Source organism: Lissotriton helveticus, chromosome 12 (assembly GCF_964261635.1).
Source record: "Lissotriton helveticus chromosome 12, aLisHel1.1, whole genome shotgun sequence".
Lineage (NCBI taxonomy): Eukaryota > Metazoa > Chordata > Amphibia > Caudata > Salamandridae > Lissotriton > Lissotriton helveticus.
The window spans coordinates 179663126-179683211 of NC_136073.1; the positions used below are offsets into that span (position 1 = coordinate 179663126).

The 20086-nt window shown below is 43.6% G+C and overlaps 1 protein-coding gene across 1 annotated transcript in view; it reads left to right on the forward strand.

Annotated features, from left to right (window-relative positions):
* The first annotated feature begins 827 nt into the window (after positions 1 to 827).
* LOC144797642 (arylamine N-acetyltransferase, pineal gland isozyme NAT-10-like) overlaps positions 828 to 20086 on the forward strand; it is a 30387-nt gene continuing 11128 nt past the window's right edge. The window contains exon 1 of the mRNA XM_078668343.1: positions 828 to 945. The gene's annotated coding sequence lies outside the window, so the exon portion shown is untranslated. The remainder of the gene's footprint in view (positions 946 to 20086) is intronic.

Sequence of the window (20086 nt, forward strand, 5' to 3'; positions counted from 1 at the left end):
GCCTGGAGGGTAGGGGTGGGCTCTGGAGTTTTTACTTGAAAGTTCTGGGGAGGAGCTGTTGCTCATGAGGTAATGACTGTGACGGGGAGGCCTACGACTCGGAGTAATGACTATTACTGGTAAGTAACTGGTCATTTCAGGGCGCACAAAAACGACGTCCCTGAGGACTACTAGATTTGCAATACGAGAGGCAAGTGAGGATTAAAGACCACGCAACCGCTGCAGCAGGACTTCTTGCCCACGCTTTAGGCCCGCCCTCCCTTCCTCCAGAGCTGGTTAGGACATGTTGTTGCCTGCAGTCCTGCCCTCTTACAATAATCTCCTCTCCCAGAACGGCCTACGTGCAAAGATTGCTAATTATAATAATTTCAAAGGTCAAACAGGAACATTGTGGAAGATTATAAATAAAAATAAAAAAATAAAAACACCCAAGAACAGTGTACCTTAACAAACACCAGACACACAAACCTTCACAGTGCTGCCTGGTGTCACGCCGTACCGGCGCTTTTCACCAGCAGTGGCCCTGACATTTCCAGGGGGGCACACAGGGGAACCTGGTGAGCCGAGTTCATCATCCTGCGGGAACACAAAGGTGAGCGTGAAACCCGCGTCCCGCTGAGAGCACGCGCTCATTTCCGGCTTGAAGGTTCCCACGCGGAAGCCGTGAAGGGTTTCACAACCTCCACTCAGGGAAGGCGGATGCTGTTACCTTTGTCTGCGCTGTTGGGGAGGGTACGCGATGCGCTCAGCTGCCACAAAGCCCAGCCCCCTTTCAAGGCACCTATTCCTTCCTCCCAGCACCAGGAACTGTGAATGATTGCAGGTCTGTCAGGTTTGCGACGCCACGCCCTGTGGTGTGTCATTCTGCTGATGCCGCTGGCACTGTTAGAGGCAGAGACGCGACCTGGACACTGAACAGCAGCCACCTTCGAGGATCGCTTTAAAGTAAGTTCCTTCATTTCCACCCATTCTTTAAAGACTAACATTTCGACTGGGAATCTGGTGACGTATGCCGGAGTAAGGAAACATTGCCAGTTAGGTGGTTGCAAGAGGAGTTACAATGTAGCAGACTCCTGTCTCAGGTGTGTATACCTCAAGGAGGGAAGCAGGATTCCTGAAAAGCAGAAATATCAGGCGATTCCACGTCACCGGTACAACCTGCTTCGCTGTGGGTTTAATATTGACAATCCATTCTAATTGGGTGGTTTAGTATAAACTACTTAATTTTAAGTCAAAACAAACTACACTTCCAAAATGTAAAATGAGAGCTAGTAGTGTAACTTGGCATCCTCGGGTGACGTGTCACCATCTGGTGACCCTAGTCACTGAAGAGCCTCGCGAATGTAACTTTAAGCACCGTGCTTCCTCGGTGTGACCTCACCTGGAAGAAGAAATCCGACTTTGGTGTGCTAGGGCTGCCATCCTTTCGAGGTCAAATTAAACTAATTTCAACGTTCTCTATCCAATAGTTCTTTTGTACTCTGCCGGCGTGTTTGTAAATCACTGTAATCACGGGTGTGAATTTATTGCTGGGCGCGAGCTCACAAACACAACACTGGGCAGGGCTGATTCAGACTTTCATCTTTCAGATGTCAAATAAGTTATATCCTGTGATTAGGGCAAGGTCAACCGTGATTCAAAGGGCCAAAGGACAGTCTAGCTTGGAGTGTGTGTTACATAAAATGTAAAAACGTTATTTTATGAACCGTCTGTGTGCATCAAAAGGTGAATTATACACCAAACATTGTAATCAGATTGAAAATAGCTTAACCTTTCGCACGAATAGAATGCTGCAGGACCAGCAATACCTGCCTGTCAGCTCTGTCTTTTGTCCATGTGGTGGGGTGGGGCCGAGTCTTTCCTCTGCCGAGTTTTATTTGAAAACTGACCCAGGTAGTGGCGAAGCGGCAGAGCCGGGGTCATGGGGTGGGTAAGGGAGGGCCTGGAGGACTACAGAGAAGAGGAGCGCACAGTGCTGTGGATGTTGACACTCACATTAAAGAACAATGTGTACTGTTTTTTTTAAGTTCAGAAGAAAATTTTATTAGGCAGAAAATAAGGTATCAATGGGTAATACACGAAAAAATGGAAGGGTAACAAAAGAAAGGGAAAAAGAAACTAAAGCAATCATAAAAATAAAGCACTGGAATCAATTACATAGGTAAATCATGGGTTAAAAAGCAAAGCATGGGTAATATATTGGTTACACATATGAGCAAGGTAAAGTACATGCATGTCAAGTGATAACAAAGAAAAAGGAATGAAAGGGTATTCAAGGAGGTTTGGGGACCTCTTGTTGGATAGGCTGTGGACAAAATGAACGAATAGCACAGTTATCCAAATATAATACAATAGGGAGCCATAACTCTGCCCTTTTCGGAGCTAGCTGGACAGGGAAGACAAAAGTAGTATCCAGTCTATGGTTGTGGCAAACATTATACCACCATGCTTTAAAGGAGATATTGGATGAAGCCTTCCAGTTAATGGTAATCTGCTGAAAAGCAACAACCAACAGTAGGTCAACAACACGTACATCAAGATCAGAGCCCTTCCAGCAGGGTGAAAGGATTCCCAGAAAGACGTTAGCATGAGAAAAAGGAATGCACGTCTGGAAAATTACATTAATTTGAGCCCACACCTGTATCCAAAAGTCGTGTACAGACTGGCAGAGAAACAACATATAAAATAAGGTAGCATTCGGGGAGGAACAAGACCAACACACGTCTGGAATGGCAGTAAATCGCTTATGAAGGGTAAAAGGTGTGTGGAGCAACCTGTTGTAAATAAAGAACATAGATTGCGTCAGAGTCGCCGCTCTGGACGACTTACGAACCTTAATCCATAGCTTGTCCCACAGGGATAAAGGCCATGCTGTGGCAAAGTCATGTTCCCACTGCTCCTCCACCCTTGACTTAGGATTAATAGACTCATTGGCATGAAGGTGTTTGTAGATGATAGAAGCCTTGGAGGTAGTGCGGAGAAGAGAATGTAATCGTGCAGCAGGAGTGAGGGAGTTGGATGACGCCTGTGTCTGCATAAGTCGAGTGTATGTAGCCATCACCGTTGTCTTGAGCAGGAGGTATTTGGAAGCAAAGGACGCAGGTAGAGAAAAGGTCAGGCGGAGAGTCGGGAAGGGCAGGAAAGTAGAGTGTGAAAATAGCTGCGAGACCCAGACCAATCCCCTCTGCCTCCAGGATTTCCAGTAAAAGGGCTTGTTGTGGATTAAGAGATGTGCATTGTGCCAGATGGTGGAAGAGGGGAAGTCAGTAATAGTAGTAGGGGGAACAGGAGAAGAAGATAGTAGAAGTTTGGTGGTAAGTCTATGAATGGGCGTGGAAATTGAAGAGGGCTTACGGTAAAAAGAAATGTACTCAGCAAAAGAAAAGGGGGAAAGGAAAAGGCGCTCAACCATAGCCCACAGAGGACATGGAGATATGGGATCCTGCAACCAGTAGGATGCTTGCCGCAGCAAGAAAGCCTTCTGATAGGCTGGAAAATCTGGGAAGTTGACCCCACCTTCCGATGCTGGACAGATCAGTCTAGCAATGGACATCCTGGGTTTCTTGTTATTCCATAAGAAGGCGGACAAAAGTGAGTTGATTCTCTTAAAAAAGTTGACAGGAATGGGCACAGGGATATTGGAAATTGTGTAGAGGATTATGGGGGTCAACATCATCTTAATAGTATCAAGGCGTCCCCACCAAGATAAGCAGAGGGGATGCCACCTGGTAGTTAGATCCGAAATTTTCTGGATACAATTATTCAAGCAGAGGGAAACGGTACTAGAAATGGAGGAAGTGATATGTAAGCCTAAGTACTTGATATGCGACGAGCTCCAAGTAAAATTGGAAGCATTGAAAGCATTGAAGTCCGGCTTGCAAGTAAACTTCGTCAAGGGCAAGATTTCACATTTATCATTGTTGAGTTTGTAACCAGAGATCAAGGAGTAGCTCCGCACTTCCTCTAGGAAAGCAGGAATGGAGTCTTCGGGGTTGGAGATGAAAAGCAGAATGTCATCCGCATAAGCAGCAAGTTTAATATGAGAGTTAGTGGTCTGAAAACCGTGAATGTTAGGGTTCTGACGGAGTTTGGACAGATAAGGCTCTAAGGCCAAGTTGAAAAGAAAGGGGGAGAGGGGACAACCTTGGCGGACACCTCTGCCAAGATCAAAAAAAGGAGAAACCTGACCATTCGCACAGACTGCTGCACGCGGATCGGAGTACAGTAAAGAGACCAAGGAAATAAAATTGGGGCCAAAACCAAACCATTTGAGAGTATGAAAAAGGTACGGTCATTCAACCCTGTCGAACGCCTTCTCGGCATCCAAGGCGATCGCAGCAAGAGAATGTTGTAAACATGGGGATTTTGTCAAAATATTAAACAGTAATCTGGTGTTGTCAGTAATAAATCGGCCCTTCACACAGCCGGACTGTTCCTCACCCAAAAGGTCGGGAAGCAGAAGGTCCAACCGTGCCGCCAACGATTTAGCAAAGATTTTGTAGTCGATATTCACTAGGGAAATAGGCCGATAGTTCTTACAGTATTTGGCATCTTTCCCCTCCTTGGGTATCAAACAGATATGGGCATCGGAAAAGGTCCCAGAGGAGCCCCCCAGGGTGGTGAACGAACTTAGGAGAGAGTGAAGTTTTGGAATGAGCAGCTTTGAGAAGTGAAGGTAAAACTCAACGGTTAAACCATCAGGTCCAGGGGTTTTGTTTAATTTGAGGTGTTGAAGCGCGGCAAGTAGTTCCCTTTGGGAGATATCAGATTCCAAAGTGGAAAGGTGGAGAGGAAAGTGTGCAGGTTTCTGAATGGTAGAAAAGAAATGTGTGAGTGAGTGGCGAGAGGGTTGGGTTTCAGAGGAGTATAAAGTCTTGTAGAAGAGGGAGAACTCAGTTAAAATGTCGGTATCAGTGTGTTTGAGATTGGAGTTATTGTCATAAATGGCTTCAATGTTTAGCTTATTATGCTTAATCTTCAAATAGTTAGCAAGGAGTTTCCCAGCCTTGTTCCTGCCTCCATAAAACTTAGCACTAGACTTCAACAGGTACAATGAAGCATCCTCTGTGGATTTCTTGTTAAACTTCATTTTGGCGGCCACAAGAGCAGTGAGAGTATCCTGAGAATGAGAGGGAAAGTAGGCGTGTTCCAGTCTCTTAATGTCACAAAGAATATCTCCTGTGAGTTTACGGGCGGCTTTACGCTTTCTTGCCACAAAGCGGATAATAAAATCCCGTGCTGCGGCTTTGAAAGCATCCCAAATAGTGTGTGTCGGGATAGAGGGAGTATCATTAAGCAAGAAAAATTCATCAAAACATGCGATAAAGGAAGAAGTAAATTTAGGATCTAAAAGAAGAGCATTGTTGAAACGCCACCTCTTAGGTCCATCCGATTTGGGAAGTACCTCAATATTGATCAGGACAGGGGCATGGTCTGAAAGTAAAATCGGGCCAATTTCAGCAGCAGTAAGAGTTTGAGCAATATTGTGGGAAGCAAAAATGTAGTCGATCCGCGACTGAGAGCGATGGGAGGGAGAATAAAAAGTAAACTCCTGTAGGGTCGGGTTGCAAAGCCTCCAGGTATCAACAAGTTTGTGTTGGGAGATAGCCTGGGTAAAGAGCTTGTGGGATTTGTTAGGAATATAATGGGCCGCAGAGTACCTATCTACAAAAGGGTCCAAGGGATGATTACAATCACCAGCAAGGATGAAGTTGTCATCCGTAAACCGAGTGATGTGACGAGAAAAATCAGCCCAAAAAAGAGGCTCACCAACAGTAGGAGCATAGACATTGAGGAAAGAGACTGTAACACCTCTGAGAGATAATTTGACATATGTCCATCTTCCATTAGTATCTGATTCCTGGGAGATAATAGAAAGGGGGAGAGACTTAAGGCATAGGATAGCCACACCATTACGCTTACCATCTCCTTGTGAGTAAAAGACCTCACCCACTCAACCCCTTTTAAGTTTGACAGATTCAGTGTCAGACAGGTGAGTTTCCTGCAAAAAAAGCCACATCAACATTTAGCTTAGCCAAGTGAGACAAAATTTGCTGACGTTTGATTAGGGAATTAATACCCTTGACATTCCATGAGATTATATTTAGCGACATATCATAAAAAATAACCTATGGCAAACACATTGACAAAAACAGAAGAAACAACCCATGAGACAAAATAAGAATATAAGAAGAAAGTGATCAGCGAGACTGAGGAGAAGAAGAGAGGGAAAGAAAGAGTAACAGGTATGAAAAGAAGGGAGGGAAAAGAAAGCAGGAAAGAGGTAAAAAGAAGAAAAAAGGCAAGTGGAGTAAAAGGAATAACGGCATAGGCAAGAGCAAATCTTAAGGACGGATATGTATCATCCGAAAACAAATAGGAGAGAAGGAACAAAAGGAGGGGGAGGCAGAGCAAAATGAGGCACAAAAGGAAGACACAAAAGAGGAAACAAAAAGGATCATAACTACAGAGGGAAAACACGAGAAGAAACTGAGGGGGATGGAACCACACGGGTAAGGCGACACACCAAGGTCGGCCGGGCGGGGAACCAGGAGACATCATCAGACGGGGAAGGAATCCTGTGAGGGTGAAAAAGGAGAACAAGGGGTTAAAGTACAGAGAGAAAACGAACCGGTAACAAAAACAGCGATGGATAACAGCACAACGCAGAGAAGATAAAAACCAACATACTGAAACGTCTTAAAGAACAGAGAAGGCAGGTTGCAACAGCAATACAGAGAGACCCCTTAAAGATCAAAGAAAGCAAAATGCAATAGCAATAAGAGAATCAACACAACCACTGGTCATCCAGGAGCAGAGGACGAGGGTCCAGATGAGTCCATGGCGGAGGTCTTATGTGCATTGATGAAACTCTGAAGGCGTACTGGATCATCATAGGTGGTAGTCTTGTTATTGTAGGTGACCTTGAACAGACAAGGGTGGTACAAGCCATATCTCGCTCCCATCTCACAAAGGTCACCTCTCAAATCCAGGAAAGCCTTACGGCGGTTGGCAGTAGGTTTTGCATAATCCTGAGCAAAGAACAGGGAGGAGCCAGACCATGTCAATGTTGGAGAGGATTTGGCAGCCATCAAGACCTTCAAGAGATCAGTGTATTCCAAAAAATAGAGAATGACACCTCTGGGCCTCTGTGAGGGGGAGAGCGAAGATGATGGGCGCCCCAATCGATGTGCACGCTGGATATTAAGGGTTGTGCCCTCTGGCAGACGCAATAGCTTGGGAAGGAACGATTTAAAGAAGGCAAGAGAGTCAGAGCCCTCGAGTCCCTCTGCCAGACCATAAATGCGGAGGTTGTTTCGCCTATTTCTATCTTCCAACTCCTCCACCTGTCGCTGAAGAACAGACACTTGAGAATTCAAATGAGACACTGTGGAACAAGTTTATTGAAAGGACTTAACAGAATGTTCGACGGAGGCCACCCTGGTTTCCATTTGTGACCAGTTATCCGTGAGATTCTGGAGCTTGACGTTGGTTTCCTCCATAAAAGGGTGGAGGGATCTGATTTCCTCCAGAAAAGGTCGGAAAGACCTGATTTCGTCCAGTAATAACTCCAAAGAAAAAGGCCAGACTGTTTAAGAGGCGAGGGGGGATCCTTCTTCAGTCTTTTGGTATTAGTTTTCCCCGGTGGGGGTTGGGAAGGTTCCATTGCTATATCTGAGCCAGATGAGGTGAGGGAATCTTCTAATTTAGAGAAGGCAGAGAAGACTTTAGAGTTCTTGACAATAGCAGTTTTAGTCGTGCGGGGCAGGTGTGACATGGACTTAAGCCTGTCCATAAAGCGGATGCCTGAGTTAATTGGTCGAACAGTGTACGCAAAAGCCCACAAGGAAATGGGCGAATACACCAAAATGGCTACACCAAAAATAAGGAATGTAGCGTGGGTGCAGCGCAAGTCACAAGCATCATTGAAAAGGAGCAGCTGTTAAAATAGGTTCCAAGTGGGAATAATAAACGAGGCAACCATTGGAGAACAAAGTGAACCTGCCAGATTAAAGATGAGGCAATGCTTGTCTTCAGGAACAGCTAGGCAAGAGCCCTATGAGGCATTGAAGAGCAAAGTCGAAATCACATTGCAGCCAACACTGAACATGCGCGGAGAGGGAATCCAACACTCAGATACATCAAAAGCCAACAAAGAAGATGTAATGAGGAGGTCCTTGAGGCGGACAAAATGGCGATGATACAAACAGTGAAGCAGCAAGTAATCTGCGATACTCACAGGGCGGGATATAGTTCAAAAGCTGTAAAGTCACTTAGTTGAGACGCTGTACATTAGCCGCGGGCAGGATGACTGACAGAAAGCAAGTTAAATGCACAAATTGAAAAAGCACATCACAAAGTGGAGAGGGCTGAGCCATGAAAGAGTGTATATCAAGTGAGGAGCATGTCGCAGCAAAAATGGAGAAGTTGTGGCATTCTTAGACTGAGAAGTGTGCAGTTGACCAAGCGAGATAAGGAGAAAGGAGAGGCCAAAGGGCACCTCCAACAACGTAGAATAAGGCATCAAAACTGCATCCAAAGGGCAAGGAAAAACTATCTTAGTAGCCCCTCCACCTCTGTAGCCAAGAAAGATTAATCCAGGTTAGGTAGCGCAGCAAAAGTGCACTGTCATGTTGAAGAACGGAGTAGTTAATCACACAATCCTCAGTGAGATCATACCCAGCGCTAAGCGGCAGTAAATGAAGGAAGAGCAACCACCAATAACCGTAAAAGCTCCTATGCCATAACAGTGAGGGGAACAAGAGAGCGCCTGAAGCCCCACAAAATGGCGGTTGGGAGTATTCAATGATGTGGTAGCAAGTCGTAGCGTTTCTGAGGTGAATGGGAAACGTATGAGCCGCAAAAAGGTGATAAGGGAAGTCCCATAAAAGCAAAGATGTTCCGGTTGTAAAATAAATTCAGTCACATGCAAAGCTCCGTCTGCCGGTTAAAAAGGCTGGTTGTGCGCGGCATCTCAAAATGGCGGCCGCGCACAAAAACTGAAACGAAGCAACTTACTACAACAAAGTTCTCCGTCCCAGAGCAGTGTAGCGCAGTTTCAGGGGTCGCGTAGGAATCCAGAAGTGTTCCGAAGTGGAGACATAGCCTTCAGACAGGAAAAGACGAGCTGTAAGCGGTACGTCTCCCGGAGCCTCAGCAGAGCCTCACTCGGGCGCCGCCATCACCACCGGGCGCCAAGCCACGCCCCCCAACGATGTGTACTTTTAAAATACATTTTTAATTCAATATTTACTTCAAATTTGCAATGTAACTATATGTATTCTTGTACAGAGGTAGAAACACGGTGAGACAATTCGTGAGCACCATCAGACAAATTAGTCCGTGGGGTAGAAATATATAATAATTGTCCTGTTCCCATTAGGCCAATGCGTGGTTAATCTGATGATTTATTATGAAACTTGGTAGGACGCATTTTAAAAGTAATTTCCGCAGTAAAATGTAATGCATAGGACCAGGGATTGTAAATATGACTTACGAAAAATGAGGAAAATACAGTATGCATAATATTAATCATTTTTATTTGTGTGTGTGTGTGTGTGTGTGTGTATGTATGTGTGTGTGTATATATATATATATTGAGATCCTTAAGGAAATAGAGGATTTAAACAAGGATTTGGAAAATGAAGAAGATAAGGATTTCATCAAAAAACAAAGAGAAGAGATTGAGGTCAGGTTGGCAAAACACCAGGAGACGATCAGCACTCGCAAGCAATACAAGTTTGCGCGTGATAAGAACGACTATGAGACGGGAAGGATCTTCACGTTCGCGCGCAAATTTGACAATGCAAAGAGACAAGCCTTGGTAGCTAAAAATGTGGATCCCACAGTTGGAAATGATCAAAGAATAGAAGTGTCGGAAACGGAATTGAGCTCAGTAGCTAGTAGTTGTGACTCGGATGAAGGAGCAGCAGGGGGTTCAAACCTAGGAAGAGTACCCACTAAATATACACCCTCTGAGGAATTGGGTTTTCTCGTAGAGGACAGATACAAAACACTGCGACCGCTGACTCGCCAACAGCGGAAATTAAACGAAGAACAGCAAACAAAAAGCGCAGTACAAGGAGGAAACTCAGGAGGCAGAGGCTTTGTAAAGAGAGGCAGAGGGAAAGGGAAGAAGTGGTAATAACAACAGCAAACTCGACCACTGACAATTTAGGGAGCATTCAGGACCAGGTTCCATCTTCAATTTCGAGTGAATCAACAGCACCGGATCCACAAGATAATACAGTCATCAATTTATCTGATACTACCTTGTCTAAAGCAGAAATTCAGCTCCTCTCATTAGGGTTGTCCTTTTGTCCAAAGAATTCATTCAACTATATGCAAACACGCATAGATGTGTTCAAGTTCATTCGCAAACTTAAATTAAAGAAACATTTTAAATTGAATAACGCTCAGGCTCGGGCATCGAATATTTCTAAGAATACCCAACCATCGAGCATGTTTCAAATTGCGGACATTAAGGCTTTCCGAGTGGTGAATGAATTAGCGCGTGAGGACGTTTTTGAACCAGGAACCACCCAGCAAAATTTAGCTAATGGGGGGATTTCTATGAATCATCCATGTGTGACCACTTTTAAACCTCCATCCACATTCTATCCAGTAATGCCGAAAGACAATATCGACGCTTTTTGTGACATAGTGGTTGAAGATTTGAAAGGACTGCAACACAGCATCACTCGCAGAAAGAAGAGATTCAAATATATGGAAAAACAATACCACATTTTGATGAAAAAATTAAGGAGTGATTCAAACCTTATCATCAATAAGGCTGATAAGGGAGGCAACACTGTCATCTGGCCTCGCAGCCTCTACATGGAGGAAGCAGAAAAGCATTTAAGTGACACCACGTGCTACAAAAATGGCAACTTTAATGACATCAAGTGCTTAAAAGACAAAACCCATAAGGAATTAAATCAGTGGAGACAATTGGGTTTATTGAGCAAGCAAGAACATGCTTTCCTGAAGAATGAATTCCCAGTCACGCCTTTCTTCTATCTAATTCCAAAAATCCACAAACAATTATCTCCGGTGCCTGGGCGACCTATCATCTCTGCCCAGGGGAGTCTGTTAGAATCCATTTCCAGATATGTGGATGAATTCCTGCATGAATTTGTGGAGGATTTGCCATCCTTCATTAAAGACACTGGCCATTTCCTTTCTATGATCAATGGTATCAAATGGGAGAATGATTATGTACTCATTGCCTTAGACATCAATTCACTTTACACCAGTATCTCTCATGTGGATGGGCTGAATGCAGTAAGATACTATTTGAGTAAACGCAGTATTTCTTACAGTCAACACAGCACCATGTTATTGAAAATGCTAGAATTGTGTCTTAATAACAATTACTTTCTGTACAACAGGGAGGTTTACCAACAGTTAAGAGGAGTGGCAATGGGGGCATGCTTCTCCCCTACCTATGCATGTTTACATGTAGGGTGGTGGGAGGAGCATGTCCTCAAGGGAACACTCGATGAATTTTTCCCCAATTGCATGATACATTATTGGCGATTCATTGATGACATCTGTTTGATTTGGAAAGGTTCAGTGGAATCAGCGAATGAATTTGTTGATAAGATCAATGACAACAATCTCAATTTATGTTTCACCTCCCAGATCAGCACCCATCTTATTCAATTTCTTGATGTGGAAATTTACATAGGGGAGGGAGGGTTACATACCCGTTTGCACAGGAAAACTACAGCGGGCAACGCAATTTTGCACGCTAGTAGCTCCCATCCCAACCATCTGATTAGGAGCATCCCCTACGGGGAGTTTTTAAGGATGAGGAGGATCTGTAGTACAGCATCAGATCTAGAGCGCTGTCAGAATGAGGCTATTGGTAGATTTCGTGCTAGGGGGTATGATACTTCCCTGTTGCTAGATGCCAAGGATAGAGCCAACCTTTTGGACAGGGAGATTTATCTCTCCTCAATCAATAAAGACGCCACAGCAAGCCCAGAGGACATGGAGGACGAGACAGTGAGTAGGGACATCAGTTTGATAACTACGTTCAATGAAGAACACAAAAAGCATTTGAAAAAGCATTGGCCACTTTTAAAAACTGATATCAGCTTATCTCCTCTTATATCAGAAGAGCCTTCGGTGGTTTTCAGAAGAGCCCCGTCCATGAGGGACGTTTTGGTTAAATCCAGCCCTGAGGTGGTAACCAATCCTCATCGGATTTCCAACAAGTGTGGCTTTCTCGTGCAGAGCCTGCAAGTTTGGCGTTAATACTAGCGAGTATTTGTCTGCTTTTAATCCCAACCCCATTAAGATCAAGGAACACTTCACCTGCCGCACTGAGTTTGCGGTTTATGTGCTCCAGTGTACCTGTGGGCTCAGGTACGTTGGTAGCACTAAATTACAGGCTTTCAACCGCATCCTTCAGCATCTGCGTGCCGTGGTAAATTCTGATGTCAATTACCCTGTCGCCCGGCATTTTGAGCTGATCCATAACAAAAATCTCAATGACTTGAGGTATTTTATCATTGATGCAGTGCCCAAGAATATCAGGGGGGGCAATAGGGAGAAAGTCTTAAGACAGCTTGAAAGTAAATACATTCTGCTGTTAGACACCAGGATCCCTAATGGATTAAACACAGGGGAAGATCTCCATTGCTTCCTATAGCTGGGTAGATTAACAGTAGTTTTGGACACCCACCTGATGCGTTACCATCGTGTAGTGATCCAAGTGGACATAGGTTTAGTAAGTGAGAACATTGTATTGTCCAAATGGCCCGGTTAGCGTATTTTGTGCGGCATGTATTGAGGTCCCTGGATGACATCACCTCCCCTGCATCGTCCCTGGGTTGCTCCCTAAATTAATAGGATAAAAGGTCTTGACAAATGTCTTTATTCATGAGGTTGTTATGTGTATAGAAATAAGGGCACTATGCCACAATGTTCAGCTTTTGTCTTATTATGAACGTGATCGGATCTGGTTTTCGGCTGTGATATTATCATAGTACAATTGCTTCTGTAGGTTTGTTGGCATGTAACTCTTCATGAATAGAGGTTTAAATAATCGTGCCATCACCAATGTACTCCCATGTATATATGAATTTATCATTCTTGATTTTAAATTCACTAATTTGCACTTTTGCACTAATTTAGCACTTTATTAAGTTTAACATGAGCACTTTCCCAAAGTCGTGAAACGTTTACAGGGTTTTTGACATTTATAGTAGTCAGTTCATGGTGAGTAAATATTGGCTTACCGTTGACTAATAGGAGAAATGAGGATTAATGGCTGTATTATTATAATTAATGCCGTGGGGTAAACAATATGCATGATATATTTTTTAAAGTTTGTTTTTCAGATTATATCAATTTACCTGTCCCTTCTGTATATAGACCGATAATGATGTGGTTTCAGACAATATCTCCTTTTACTCAGTATTTTCTTTATGTCTATGTACTGCTGACGTTTCTTTGAGTGGGATATACACAGTATAAAATGCACCTATTGGTTCTTGGGGTCATGTGATCAAGGCTGCCGTGGCGCAGCCGAAACGCGTCATGCTGGGGACAGAAGAACATTAAACCTCTGTTGAAGTAAATTTAGCGCTGTCTTGTGGTCTGTACCTACGTTTGGTTAGTCGGATTCCAGTGCCGACCAGTGGGAGTGCAGAACAGATATATATATATATACATATATTTATATCCCAAAAGTTGCTCCTTCCAACTGCGTTGGCCCCGTGGGAGGTGGCGCACACGCCAGCGGAGCACGCCGGTAATTAATCACACAAAGTTCCCTCCAGTACGTGCTCTCTCAGTCACCAAGATAACCACCAGGTATTAAACATCAAAGGGTGTTTATTCGATTACAACATGTTTCGGCTTACACAGAAGCCTTGTTCACGTAACCAGGGGAGGGGACCGTGAAAAAGCCTTGAGAATATCCGAATCCAGGAACATCATTGAACTAAACACAAAGACACCGAATGGATTACATTCGGGTGAAGAGCTGGCCGCACATATAGGATGCAAATAGAGACCCTACATGTTTAAACATTATCTGCCTGGAAGTCAGTGTACGATAAGAACCACAGTGCCATTGTGGTTCTTCTTTTAAATCGATCTCACATGTTTTAACATGCAGGGGATAGGGAAGGTGAGCGTAAAAAGATATTGTAGGGGAAAATACAGTGGGATACATTGTTGCGATCCGTCTCCCCATCTATCGGACATACTGAGATAGCTAGAACATGTCCCGTAAATCCAAAACGCCACTTCCGATACATCATTAAGTATTACCTCCTCTTTCTTTGTGCACTTCTCTTTTCTTTTTAGAACATATTGCTATATCACCCTCTTCTCACTACACTTTTTTACCCACTGACACTGATGTACCTGTTCCCATACTCTGACTATAAGAGACGTGCAATCACTAGGCAATAGACTCATTAGCGTCATATGGAATTAAATTATATGGTCTTTATTGGGGAGATGTTAAGCAGAAGGGTACATTACCCGTGAAGTAACTTTATCTGGTGATTCCTTATGAATATGCATTGCCATGAGTTGAGTTGTATCAATGTTTATTTATATGAATTGACATGTCATGTAATAATTTGAACTGAGGGTACATTACCAATAATTCATTATTTTCTTCTGATTTCTTGAAAATGATATTAGAATGATCCTGTGTAACTATTATATTAGAAACAGGACCGTGCATGGAGTCTCGCCACTTGCCACTATTGTGTGTGGATTCCGCCGATGCTTTCCTTAGTCAGGAGGCATTACCCCACACCATGCACTAGTGGAATATTCATGGCAAATAAAAAGCGGCTATGCTAACAGGCGATATGCACAGCGGCCGTATAAATTACGGCTAACGCTAAGAGTTATCGCACGACTGAATGACGGTTGAAACTTTCGTATGTGCATTATTTACCTTTAAAGTCACTTCTTAATTCCTCTTATTTATGGATATAGATTATTTCGCCTATTATGAAATTGTAACATTACGATGTTTATTCAAAACTTTATTGAACTTCATTGAGTGCAATGTAACTTATGTGGAACAGCAAGTTTGTTTACTGTTTCTATGCACCTCGACCTCTATTTTTACGGAGAGTTGGGCAAAGGTCACCAAACTTAAAAAAGGCATCGCCGAAACGCGCTGTTGTGGGCACAATAAAGTATAATTCTGCTATCCTTTGGTGTGTCTCTGTTATCTTTTCGGAGTCCCGAAAGCTTAACGCATTTTGAAAATAAGTAACGCGGTTGTCGTCACCGCTGCAGGCACCGGCGTCGCTAGGAGGAGGATCGGCGAAGTACGCCGAAGAGTGTCGCTGTGTGTATATATATATATATATATATATATATATATATATATATATATATATATATATTTTGTAGCACGGTTCAAAATCACCGCCGTCGCTCCACTGTAAGGGGTGAGGGGGGTTTGGAGATTAAAATTGTACAAATGGATACCAGCGTGCCAGCCTCTTTTTTCTGAAACCGGGATCGGATACAGAAAGCGTGCAGCGATATATATATATATATATATATATATATATATATATATATATATATATATATCAACTCTAATTTCCGACGTCTTTATTTTCCAGAAACACACGGACACTTCTTATAGGAAAAGTAGCCTTTATTTCACTTCAAAGGCAACAGAACTCGACGCGTTTCGGGGCGCGTTTCGGGAGAGTTCCCGAAACGCGTCGAGTTCTGTTGCCTTTGAAGTGAAATAAAGGCTACTTTTCCACTAGGAAGTGTCCGTGTGTTTCTGGAAAATAAAGACGTCAGAAATTGGAGTTGATTTATGGGTTCGCAACCCATACACGAACCGCCTTCGTGAGCGGCTTTGAGCATAGCGGAGCTCGGCGGCTGCCGAGTCATTTTGAATTTATATATATATATATATATTTATATATAGCCACAAAAGCCACTTGATTCCTGTTGAGCCCTTTGCAGGACGGGTGCCTCCTTCGTGATGAATGGCCATCACGTAAAGTTTCAACGAACCTCCACCAGGGACATAGGAGTACTCCTCGGGTTCCAAATTTCTTTATTATAACCAAGTAAACGCATTTCGGCGACATTGCCTTTCTCAATACTGGTTAACAAGATTGGTATCAGTTGCAAGCCTTTTTAATTGAATCTGTTCTCATTCCCATTGGATGATGTCTCCTAGCAAGTGAAAGTGGAGTAACGTTATTAAAGTTGGTACCATTAACATCCGCCATCACAGTGTGTTGAATTTTATATTTGTTCAATTTATTAATGGCATTACACATGCCCCTTTGAATTATCAAGTGATGTTTAAATCATAATGGATCTCATATATGGCACATCTCTTTGACACACTGTCATATTATGTGAATACAGTTCTCCTTTAGCCGCTTTAACATTCGCAGGCTCAAGCAATATCGATTTGCATCCCTTGTCCGGCTGCTTTTCTAACACGATAGGGCACGCACCTGTAAGTGCTAGCATTAGTAACCAACACTAAACATTTAGTAATGTTCCAACCATGTGTCAGCAGGCATGCCTTTCATTTAGTTGGCAGAAGTTCTAACAGTCCTTAAAGTAATCGTTCCACAATAGCCACTTGATTCCTGTTGAACACTTTGCAGGACGGGTGCCTCCTTCGTGATAAGTGGCCATCACGTAAAATTATTTTTCAACAAACATCCACCACGGGTATCTGCTGTTCTTTTGTATGTACAGGAAATAACCGTCAGTCGGACGGAAGAAACAGTGCCCAAAATAACACAATAAATGTAAACATGTGGAAAATGATTTTAAACAAAAGGTTATACCCTGAACAGAGGGAATACTTTACCTGTAGATTGAAGATAGATGTATGAGTATTATTCAGGAGAACCAGTACTAATTAAGAAGCATGAAATTCATTAAGTGCTAACATTGGACAATCAGATAAAAGATGATTGTTGTCATTTATTAGATTCTTGAAGAAGGTGGAATAACGATTTCCTTCCACCGAAACGCCGCGTCGACAACTGCATGCTGTGTAGCATTTTTAAATGAATGTGATATTTGTATATAAAATTGTTTTTTTCCTTCTGCTTATTTGCACACTGTGTATGAAATGGAAAATGTTTAATTTAATTTAAATAAAACTAACTTTTTACAAAAAAAATAGTTTTTTCTATGATATATGAATACATTGACACAAAAGGGACACAGGAGATAACGTGAATAGTGAAAACCAATTGAATGATTTTTAACTATTTTAATTGTCTTGTATATATACATTGAATGAACTTAATAAATATTAGACATTTTTGCATATATTTGGGTTCAGTGTTATGAAATCATTAGAGAGTATGTGAGTCCTGATAGATGTGTGAATATATGAATAAGGTTTAGAAACTGGTATGTGGGGGATATTCCTTTGATCATACTATCCTGAACCCTGTCCCCTACATTTGTAAGGGTACAACTCACACTTTGGTAATAGTACAGCCATACATGCCAACAGACCAGATTTAGGCAGTAGACTCCCAATGTTTGTAAGCACAAAAGGCATTTGTTTTATTTGTCTCCTGCCTAAAATCTACTCTTTTTCAATGTAAATTAATGGGGAAAGTCAATTCCTCAGGTGTTTTTCAAAATCTCCCTCTTGCCAAGTTAAAAATGTTGGCACGTTTGATGCATTGGATCATGGAGGGCAGGAGGAATGGGGTAGGGACATGGACTCGATAAGAGAGGGCAGGAGGGAGATGGGCAGGGGCACCAAACTGACCTTACAAGGCAAGTGTCCCGGGTTGCAGCAGCACAATACATCACACAGGGCAAGCGCAGCGGCTGTGCAGCAAACGGACAATGGAAAGCAAATGGGAGGGAACAGGGCCATGCACATGGACAACAGAGAGCAGAGAGGAAAGAGGCAAGGGCAGTAAGCTGACCATAGCAGACAGACAGGAGGGACAGTTGCAGCATAATGGATCATGAAGGGCAGGAGGGAGGGGACAGTGGAACAACAGCAGACCAAACAAAGCGCAAGGAAGGCGATAGGGGTCTGCACATGGAAAACGGAGGGCAAGGGGAAAAGGGGCAGGGCAAGAGCAGCAGGCTGACCCTGGAGGGCAGGTGGGCTCAGCACTGGAAGCACAACACACCAATGAGGGCAACTGTGAGACTATGATGGCATACACAGAGACAACAGAGAGAAGGTGGGAGGGGGTCTGGTGCAGCAAGCTGACCACACAGGGTAGGTGGGAGGGTGTGTGGTAGCACAGAAGACCATGCATGGCAAGCAGGAGGGTTAGGTGAAGCCCAACAGCCATGGTGGCAAGACAGAGGGGGCAGGGGCATGCAAAAAAGACCATAGAGAACAGAAGGGAGGGATAGGGGCTGGACACAGCACCTCGAGACCCTCACTGATAAGTAGCTGTGCTTTACAAATCCCATATTAATTGACTTATTGACACAGATACAAGGGGAAAGGCACTTCACAACAGTCCATGCAGGGCAGACAGGAGGAGCAGTTGCAGCACAACAGAGCATGGATGGCAGAGGGGATTGGCAGCAAAATGGGCCAAAGAGAACAGGTGGGAGGGGGTAGGGGCATTCTCTGGTGCAAGAGCAGAATCATTGCATCACCACTGTTGAGGGAACAGGACAGGTGCAGCGCGCTCATAACAGCTGCATCGCCCCCATTGTGTGGAGATCGATGCATCGTCTCTACAACATGGAGAAACCGGTGAATCACATTCAGAACTGCGGCACTTCAGAATTAACGCTTCGCTTACGGACCTGACGTATTGCTGGCATGAATGGCTTTCAACAACAGATTTTGCTTTTGTGAACAGGATCAAGGTACTTTTGCTTTGGGGCTACCCAGAGCAACCCTTTATGGCAGTTGTTTAAGCTACAATCAACCAAATACCCCAGGTCGCATTTCCTAATTCCGTTTGGATGGAAAACTATCTTTTAGCTTCCAAATTCCCTCTCCCCTCTTTCTCAATTTATTTTTGTATGCACATTTGGCATAATTACTTTCAGGCCTGTTCGCCAATATACCACGATTTGAGTTATACTTGCTACATCTCTGATTTTGAATGTTGAGTTGATCAGAAGTTAAAGAATGTACTCAACTTTACGACATCTATAAAGAATGGGACTGCTAAAAATTCTGGGTTGCTTTATTGGATTACATCTAACTTCACAAACAATCTACCATGACCATCTGCCACCAATCTACCTTCTTCATCGTCATCTGCAGGCACCCCTTTTGGAGACAAACACCTAACCAACAGGCATTGACAAACCCAATAGGTCTTGCCTATGCAAGAGCTATTGGCTTTGCCAATGTGTTTAGCCATATTGTACACCAACGTGGATACTGATCAGCATGGCTAAACCTTAGTGGTGTGGAGTGTCGTAGAGTGAAAAGGCAAAGAGTGAAGCATAGTATCAGAGTGGAGTGGCATTGAGTATAATGTCTTGGAGTGGCATAGAATGGAGTCTCTTAGAGAGGCGTACAGTGAAGTGGCATAGAGTAAAGTGGGCTGGTGTAGAGTGCATTGGCATATTGTTGCATAGTAGATTGGGGTAGAGTGCAGTGGTGTGAAGTGCAGTGGATTAAAGTGCAGCAGCATAGAATTCAGTGTTGTACAATGCAGCGTCCTAGAATGCACTGGCGTAGATTAGAGTGTTGCATAGTAGAGTGCAATGGTGTAGAGTGCAGTGGTGCAGAGTGGAGTGGTGCAGGGTAGAGTACAGTGGCATAGTGTGCAGTTGTGTAGAGTAGTGCAGAGTAGAGTGGTGTAGAGTATAGTGCCATAGAGTGTAGTGTCATAAAGTGCAGTGGCATAGAATGTAGTACTGCAGAGTGTAGTGACATAGAGTGCAGAGTAGAATGTCATAACGCACAGTAGTGTAGAGTGGCACAGAGTCCTCTGACAAAGAGTGCGTAGAGTTGAGTGGCACAGAGTGCAGTGGTGTTGAGTACAGTGGTGTAGAGTAGAGTACAGTTAAGTAGATTGCAGTGGTGTAGATGCACTAGTGTAGAGGGCAGTGGTGTAGGGTAGAGTATAGTGGCATACAGGGGTATGGAGTA